Below are 10041 nucleotides of genomic sequence, written 5' to 3'. Positions count from 1 at the left end.
CCCTAACTCCTAGCACTGTGCATCCTAAATAAGAAATGTTCAACACAAATTTGTTGAATAAGTGAGTAAACAAAGGAACAAAGGACTACTGAGTGCTTTTACTCAACCAGAATATTCAGATAAGACTCAGGTACCTGTACTTATCAGTCTCTCATTCTTCTTGGCTGTAGCCACCAACTGGCAGCTGTTTTTCTATGAAGGAAGATGCATTCAGTAATAGAGCTCCTGTAACTGGACCCTGCCATACTGTCAATGAGCCATCTGCAAACACTCTGTTACTGCCTTTGGGATTTGCCGCCTTACACATGGATCATTAATTGTAATACTGCATATTTTATTGCAGAATGAATGTAATACATAGACAATCATTGTTACAATAAGACACCGAGCACAGTACCCTCAACAGTTTCATTGTTTGATAGGTGTGTGCTGATAATGATGATAAAAGACAGGGGACCTCCAGCAGCCCATCAGGATCTTTGCTAGCAGATAGGTGTGCTGTAAAGGCCAGTGCCCCACCATATTGGTTTCCTTCCTCTGACCTGTTCCCAGAGAGGGGTGTGAATAGGGGACTCAGTAACTCTACAGTCAGCACTATCCAGCTCTGTTCAGAGACTTCACTGTCAGTGTCCGAGCCTTCTGCCAGACCTCACCTGTGACCCCCAACCAATGCAAAATCATCGAGTTTGGAAAATGGAAAGTTGTTCTCTTAGAAAAAGAGTAGGGACTTTTGAGAACAGAGCTGGGTAAGTCTGGGATAGGAGAATTCAACTGCTCTATTGGGAATAAAGTTGCTGAAGATTCTTTATTTAAAAACTGTTCACATTCATCTTAATTCAATGGGTCAGGGCAATCTGGCTAAAAGAACAACGGTTAGCCTTAGCTGTGGTGGTGCAGTGGTAAAGCATTGACCTGGGGTGCAGAGGTTGCCGGTTTGAAACCCCAGGCTTGCCCGGTCAAGGCACATACAAGGAGCAGCGACTTGATGATCCCCCGCTTCTCTCTCTCCTCTCTCTAAAATCAATAAATAAAATCTTTAAAAAAATGATTAATGCTGTTTGCAGATTATTGCTACTACTCTTCTGTCTGTTATCAGGACATATACCTCTCGTCACTATAAGTCTCGTTTATCTTTTGTCTTAGAAAAGCATGCTGGTTTTGAGGGAGGAGTTTCATTAGGGATATCAAATTAGTCTCCTAAGCCCTGGCCAGATAGCTTGGTTGGTTAGAGAATCATCCTGAAATGCAAAGGTTGAGGTTTGAGCCCCCGCCACGGCACATACAAGAACAGATTGATTTTCCTGTATCTCTCCCTCTCTCATCCTTCCTCTCTCTAAAATCAATAAAATAAACATTTAAAAAATTAGTCTCCCAAATCTTGGATTTCCATAGATGTTTCTGTTGTGTGGCCTTGAATATGACACATGTCCATTTCAGGCCATTTATTTGTTTCTATAAAGTGATCGCACTATGTAATTATAGGGAAGTTGATTTATTTCTAAGTGATAGAAACAAATGAAGCGTGGAAAGGAATAGATTAAATTACTTTCTTTAAAATAAATAAAACATTTTATTGTAGTGTGTATAATAAAAACACATGTATATTTCACCCTCTCCTGGAAAAAATATATGGTCACAAAAAGCTCATTAAATTGATCCTATTTCATTTTTGGATTTTTTTTTTTTATTTTAGAGAGGAGGGAGAACGAGAGAGAGAGAGAGAGAGAGAGAGAGCAAAAGCAGCAGGGGGAGGAGCAGGAAGCATCAGCTCCCATATGTGCCTTGACCAGGCAAGCCCAGGGTTTCAAGCTGGTGACCTTAGTGTTCTAAGTCAATGCTTTATCCACTGCGCCACCACAGGCCAGGCCAAATTGATGCTATTTCTAATTCTGTATTAATCATAACAAGCTCACACTGAAATAACCTAGTAGTTAATCACCATAATGATAATACTTCCACTTATTGAGTGCTTTTCACATGCTTGAAGCTGTGCTACATGCCCCATTACATGATCTCATTTAATCTTCCTAGCAACCTTGGGAGGTAAGTACTCTAATTCCTGTTTTTCCATGTGAGGAAACTGAGTGTTGGGAAAACATCTGTGTTAGGCTTGCTCGCTTGTACTTTGCCTGATTAGTGCATGAGCACATGGCAGCGCCACATGTGTATAGTCTGTGTAAGGCTACAAGTGCTTGCCCTGAGGGTGGATGGCGGATTGTTGATTGCCTGCCCGCCACTGTGAGGGGCTATTTTTTGCTGTTCATTTGCCTGAGAAGTGGTTTTTTTCTGCCTGTTTGCTTGTCCACCGTTGAGAGACTGTATTAAACGGGAATGGCCCAACGCTTTTTGCTTCCGCAGTTTCTCTCCCATCTGCCCGAATCCAGTGTGAACCTGCCTGGCCTCCGCCACCGGCCTTACACTGAGGCTCAGCAGACTGAAGTCACTCAGCCAAGGTCTCACTGTTAGTAGTGGACACAGCCAAGATTCAAACTGGTTGTCTCCAAAGCCTGTGTGTATATTCTTAACCCCTACCCTGTTGGAGCAGGAGAGAAATTAGTATCCTGGTACATGAGTCTAATAATTTCTGCTTCTGGAAATTTGCTAATAATAGCCACACTGGAAGCATTCTGCTTAAAAATAAAGCTCAGCATTTATATTAATTATACTTGGTTTTCTAAGAGCTTTACTAGGCTATTATGTAAAAACTCTTTCTCCTGTGATAGGTCAGTCGCTCTCAGACTTGGTGCATCAGAATCACCTGGGGAGCGTGTAAACACGGGAGTGTCTAGGGCCCGTCCCAGACCACTGAGTCAGAATTGCTATGGGTGGGGACCAGGCATCTGGTGTTTAATAAGCTTCCACGTGATTCTGACACACATAGAAGATTGAGGATCACTGAGGCCTGTGAACAGTAGGAGGGGTTTTTGGTTTATTTTTTGTTTTTTTTAAGGAATGATAATTCTTGGGTTTGTAGGTTTACTTAGGACCTCACAGGAAGTTTGGGAGTAACTAAGTTACAACGCATAGATTCCAAACCATCATCCTATCTCAATTTGCAATTATTATCAATTGGCAACATCTGTGGTATGGCTTAATGTCATAGAACTGATTATCTCATTTTTATTTTTTTCCTGTTGAAAGATTGTTTATTAATGATAACAGCTAGCACACTGTTTGTATACATGTTGAATCTTTTTCACATGGCATGTGAGAAATGATGGTTGTATTTCTGGTAATGACTATTAATAAGATCTCAAGAAGTTTAAACAACAACTGTTCAGACTCCAAACAAGGAATCATAAAATCCCAAGATTAAAGTCATCACGCCCAGCCATATGTTACTTGAACTCTCCTTTATGGCATCTCTACCAAGTGGCTAAGTGGCCTATTTCTGCTAGATAGCTGGCACTTCCTGGCAACAATCTAGTCTGTCTGACTTAGAAAGTTCTCCCTTATAATAAGCTTAAATCAATTTCTCTAGCACTTCCATACACTTGGTCCTAGTTCTAACCCCTCAACAAAACTTCTTACTCAAATCAACCACAACCTTTGCTTAAGAAAGTAACTCCTCAGTTGCTGTTCTCTGACAGTTCACAGGATGCCCCAGTATTTGATGTAAGCTGTGTGTGCTCCATGGCCTGTCATTTGTCAGGATATTTTCTTTTGTAAGTGAGAGGAGGAGGAGGAGAGAGAGAGAGATACTCCTGCATGCACCCCGACTGGGATCGACCTGGCAAGGCCCCGTCTGGGGCTGATGTTCAAATCAGCTGAGCTCTCCTCAGCACCTGAGGCTGATGTTCAAGTCAGCTGAGCTCTCCTCAGCACCTGAGGCTGATGCTTGAACCAACAAAGCTATCCTCAGCACTGGGGCTGACAAACCAATCGAGCCACTGGCTGTCGGAGGAGAAGGGAGAGAAAAAGGGGGAGAGGGAAGGGAAGAGAAGCAGATGGTCACTTCTCATGTGTGCCCTGACTGGGGATCAAACCTGGGATGTCCAGGGCTGGGATATTTTCTGTATAGGTGAACTTAGAATTATATGACTTAGACTAAATTCATTATGCATTGGTTTTTAAAAACTAAATTTTAGTAATTCTATATAGAGAAGTTTATTTAGGGTGTTTAAATATAGAGGTACAAATAACAAAAAAAATGAATGTGATCTTACATTTTGTCAAAGCATTCTAAATGTTCCATTTTACATTCATTTTATTAGAATAATGTTTAATATAGCAACCAGATTAAGAGTATTCTCTTTAAAGACTTTATTTTATTGATTTTAGAGAGGAGTGGGGGAGAGAGAGAATGAGGGGGTGAGGAGCAGGAAGCACCAACTCGCAGCAGATGCTTCTATGTGTCTTGACTAGGCAAGCCCAGGGTTTTGAATCTATGACCTCAGCATTCCAGGTCAATGCTTTATCCACTGCGCCATATTAATAGTTTTTCTTTTCTTTTCTTTCTTTCTTTCTTTCTTTTTTTTTATTGTATTTTTCTTAAGTTGGAAACGAGGAGGCAGTCAGACAGACTCCCACATGCGCCCGACCGGGATCCACCCGGGATCCACCCGGCATGTCCACCAGGGGGCGATGCTCTGCCCATCTGGGACGTCCTCTGCCGCAATCAGAGCCATTCTAGCACCTGAGGCAGAGGCCACAGAGCCATCCTCAGCGCCTGGGCAAACTTTGCTCCAATGGAGCCTTGGCTGCAGGAGGGGAAGAGAGAGACAGAGGAAGGAGAGGGGGAGGGGTGGAGAAGCAGATGGGTGCTTCTCCTGTGTGCCCTGGCTGGGAATTGAACCCAGGACTCCTGCAAGCCAGGCTGATGCTCTACCACTGAGCCAACAGGCCAGGGCCCATATTAATAGTTTTAAACATTGTCTACTTGCTCTGTGAGTTGTTCAGAATCTTCTAAAAATCTGGTGGTTGTCAATAGGCCTCTTCTAAATGAGAATTATAATGTACCTCAGCTTCCTGGGATTCATTTGCTTTTTTGAGGACCAAAAGAAACAGAACACTTGTGTTCTCACTGCCAAAGAACTTCTGGTTCTAATACTCTCCTTTTGACATATACATTTCCTTTTCACCATGATTTCTCACAAAGCAGAACTTGATCTGGATCCCAAGAGAAAAACAGCAAATGATTCACTAACTAGTGGTCCAGTTGCCACCAATATTACCTTTCAATGATCTGGATACAATGAAAGTCAAATGCAGGCAGAAGCTAAGATAACAAGTTCAGGTTATTGTTGGGAAGAGATAGTTCTTTCCTGGCTGTAGCTACTTTTGGATACAAAGTTCAAATTTTAGAAGATAAGCCAGACAAATATTAGTTATTACTATGACCATTCAAAGAGGCTGGCCAAGGGGGAAAGAAAGTTGAAGACACTAATTTCAGATGAAATGACACTCAATACTAGCATAAAAGAGAATTTGCAGTTCAATTATAATTTATGGCAAAGGTCAGCTATGTATCCAACAGACGATCCTACTCTGATATAATTTCCCTGGGGCCAGAATGAAGGACAAGCATTCTCCTCTGTCTCCCCTGACGCTTCTAGACTTTTGTCCCTCTATCGGGATCATATTTTCTGAATTTAGTGTGGGTTTTTTTGTCACTCTTAGTCTATTCAAGATATTCTGCCACCACCTCTTTAGCATCAGGTTCTATCTACACTCACTAATGATATCTCCAACATAAGCTGATTCTTCAGAGGTAAAACAAAGAACAAATGAACTCCCCATGTATGTCACTTGTTTTATAAAAGAAGAATATGAACGTATAGACATATTCTGACAACTGAAAAACACTGTGGGAAATTATATATCTACTTTAGTTTGAAGGGACTGAATGACATTTGATCTATAATAGGACGTGTCTTAAAATCTGGTTTTTGTAAAATTATAGGCACAAGTATATTGATTTGTATCACTAAACTTTCTAGGGTTAACTTCCACATAAATTAACAGTAAAGTGCATTAACAGTGATTCATAATTAAGAATAGAAAGAGCAGCAACTGCAAATTATGACCAACTCACAACACTGCTGATACAGTGTTTCAGACAGCATCCTGTCTGAAAATTGTAGGAATTCTAACTATCTGCCTCCGCTCAGTAGCTGTGGGAGCTCAGCAGCCTGCCAAGTTGTATGGCTGCCAGGCCTCCTCGAGGAGTTCTTATTTAGAGTCTTCAGTCAACCAAGGCCAATTTATGTATTAGGCACAGTAGGGACAGTGCCCAGGGCCCAGGACACTTTTAGGAGCCCACAAATACATCTTAATTTGTTTTAAAATAAATAAATAAATAAATAAATAAATAAATAAATAAATAAATAAAATAATGTATGTACAATCATGATCTGCCTAGGTTATATTTGTTTTTATACCAATGAAGTTATAAAATAGAATTAAAAGGCAAAGCCTGACCAGGTGGTGGCGCAGTGGATAGAGCATCGGACTGGGATGCAGACGACTCAGGTTCGAGACCCCAAGGTCTCCAGCTTGAGCGTGGCTCATCTGGTTTGAGCAAAAGCTCACCAGCTTGGACCCAAGGTCGCTGGTTCAAGCAAGGGGTTACTCAGTCTGCTGTAGCCCCATGGTCAAGGCACATATGAGAAAGCAATCAATGAACAACTAAGGTGTCGCAATTTGCAACGAAAAACTAATGATTGATGCTTCTGATCTCTCTCCATTCCTGTCTGCCTGTCCCTATATGACTCTCTCTCTCTCTGTCTCGGTAAAAAAAAAAAAAGGCAAAAGTGCCTAGGGCATCCTAAAATTATGTAAGGCCCTGTGGTAAACTCTAATACTTTGCTAATGTAGCTTATAAATACCAATTTTTTTTTTTTTTGTATTTTTGTATTTTTCTGAAGCTGGAAACGGGGAGAGACAGACAGACTCCTGCATGCGCCCGCATGCGCCCGACGCGGATCCACCCGGCACGCCCACCAGGGGGCGACGCTCTGCCCACCAGGGGGCGATGCTCTGCCCCTCCAGGGCGTCGCTCTGCGGTGACCAGAGCCACTCCAGCGCCTGAGGCAGAGGCCACAGAGCCATGCCCAGCGCCCGGGCCATCTTTGCTCCAATGGAGCCTCGGCTGCGGGAGGGGAAGAGAGAGACAGAGAGGAAGGAGAGGGGGAGGGGTGGAGAAGCAGATGGGCGCTTCTCCTGTGTGCCCTGGCTGGGAATCGAACCCGGGACTTCTGCACGCCAGGCCAACGCTCTACCACTGAGCCAACCGGCCAGGGCTAAATACCAAATTTTAATGGTTCTTAATATTTTACAAAGTGTAGCATTTAGTGTTATGCAAAATTCTATGGAACTGCTTGCCTGTGATCATAAGAACTAAAGAAAAAACTTTCATTTTAGTATCTGGACTGGAGGGTCCTCATAGTCCCCCCATGAACAGGGGGCCATACTTTGATGATCACAGCTCTCCCCTATACATTCCTACTCGAAGTGTAGTCCATGGCTAGCAGCATAAATGAATTTGTTAGAAATGCAGAACCTGACCCTAGCCAGTTGGCTCAGTAGTAGAGCATCAAACCGGTGTGTGGATGTCCTAGGTTTAATTCCTGGTCAGGAGAAGCGACCATCTACTTCTCCACTTCTCTCCTTTCCCCTTCTCTTTTTCTCTCTCTCTTCCCCTTCCACAGCTGTGGCTTAATTGGTTCCTGCTCATCAGCCTGGATACTGAGGATAGCTTCGTGGAGTCTCCACCACAGGCACTAAAAATAGCTTGGTTTCAAGCATAGCTCCAGATGGGCAGAGCATCGGCCACAGACAGGGATTGCCGGTAAATCCCAGTTAGGGTGCATGCAGGAGTCTCTCTATCTCCAACTCTGCTTACCTGGAAAAGAAGAAGAAGAAGAAGAAGAAAAGCAAAACCTTAGGCTCTACCCAGAACTTCCTAATCAGAATGTACATTTTTATAAAACTCTCAAATGATATGTATGCATTAGAAAATTGAGAAGCACTATCAGTTCTAGAAGAACCTGTATAGTAGTACAAAGTAGTACAAATCACACAAGAAACAGAGGAATCTTCCAACAAATGTGGAAAATGTGCTCATAAAAAGATAGTAAGATGGCCCTGGCCAGCTGGCTCAGGGGTAGAGTGTCGCTGGGTGTTTGGAAGTCCTGGGTTCAATTCCCAGCCAGGGCACACAGGAGAAGTGCCCATCTGCTTCTCCACCCTTCCCCCTCTCCTTTCTCTCTGTCTCTCCTTTCCCGCAGCCAAGGCTCCACTAGAGCAAAGTTGGCCCAGGCGCTGAGGATGGCTCCATGGCCTCTGCCTCAGGCACTAGAATGGCTTCTGTTGCAGCAGAGCAATGCCCCAGATGGGCCGAGTATCGCCCCCTGGTGGGCATGCCGGGTGGATCCTGGTCAGGCACATGCAGGAGTTTGTCTGACTGCCTGCCCACTTCTAACTTCAGAAAAATACAAAAAGAAAAAAAAGATAGTAAGAGAACTATTAATCTCTTAAAAGAAGATACAGTATAGGGTAAAGCTCCATGACATTGGGTTGGTAATGATTTCTTGGACATGACATCAAAAGTAAAATTTGATATATTGAATCATATTAAAATATAAAATCTTTTGTCATCAAAGACACTATCAACAGAGTAAAAGGCAAGCCAGGCAATGGGAGAAAATATTTGGAAGTAATACATGTGATAAGGAGTTAATATTCAGAATATATAAAGAACTCCTATAACTAAATAACAGCCTTAAAATAACTCTAAAAAAATGAGCAAAGGACTTGAACAGACTTTTTTCCAAATAAAATGTGCAAATTGATAATAAGCACATGAGAAAACATTGAACGTGACTAGTTGTCTTTGTCCCTTTGTGCTGCTATAACAAAATAATGCAGGTTGGGAAGCTTATAAACTGTGAGAAATTTATTTCTCACAGTTCTGGAGACTGCAAGTCCAAGATCAAGGCACTGGTATGATTTTGTTCTGATGCGGCCTGCTTTCTGGTTCACAGATAGCCATCTTCTTTTTGAGTCCTCATCTGATAGAAGGCGCTAGAGATCTCTGTGGAGTCTCTTTTGTAAAAGCACAAATTCCATTCATGATGGTTCTACCCTCATGAACTAATCACCTCTCAAAGGGTCATCTTTATACTACCATCATCAGGATTTCAACATAGGAATTTTTAGGGGACACAAACATTCAGACGATAGCACTAATCCTTAGGGAAATACAAATCAAAACCACGATAAGATCTTGCTTCTCACCCATTAGTATGGCTATTATAAAAACAGACAAACAGAAAATAGCAAGTGTTGTGTGTTGCTAGTGGAAATATCAAATGGTGCTGTTGGCCCTGGCTGGTTGGCTCAGTGGTAGAGTGTCGGCCTGGCGTGCAGGAGTCCTGGGTTTGATTCCCGGCAAGGGCACACAGGAGAAGCACCCATCTGCTTCTCCACCCTTCCCCCTCTCCTTCCTCTCTGTCTCTCTCTTCCCCTCCTGCAGCCAAGGCTCCATTGGAGCAAAGTTGGCCCGGGCGCTGAGGATGGCTCCATGGCCTCTATTTCAGGTGCTAGAATGGCTTTGGCTGCGGCAGAGCAACGCCCCAGATGGGCAGAGCATCGCCCCCTGGTGGGCATGCTGGGTGGATCCCGGTTGGGCACATGTGGGCACAGTCTGTCTGACTGCCTCCCTGTTTCCAACTTCAGAAAAATACAAAAATAAATAAAATGGTACTGCTGCTGTGGTAAACAGTATGCTGATTGCTCAAAGAATTAAACATAGAATTACCATCTGATCCAGCTATCCCACTTTTGGGTGTATATTCAAAAGAAGTGAAAGTAGAGATTCAAGCAGATATTTGTACGCCCATGTTTACAATAGCCAAAAGGTGGAATAACCCAAATGTTCACCTACTAATAAATGGATAAAAAAAGTGGTATATACGTACAGTGAAATATTATTCAGTTTTAAAAAGAAAGAAATTTTGACACATGCTACTACAACAGGGATGAACTTTGAGGACATTATACTAAGTGAAATAAATCAGTTTAAAAAGACATATATTGTAT

The sequence above is a fragment of the Saccopteryx leptura genome, chromosome 6 (genome assembly GCF_036850995.1).
Source record: "Saccopteryx leptura isolate mSacLep1 chromosome 6, mSacLep1_pri_phased_curated, whole genome shotgun sequence".
Taxonomy (NCBI): Eukaryota; Metazoa; Chordata; class Mammalia; order Chiroptera; family Emballonuridae; genus Saccopteryx; species Saccopteryx leptura.
The sequence above is the reverse complement of the archived record's forward strand: the minus strand, read 5'-3'. Positions refer to the sequence as shown.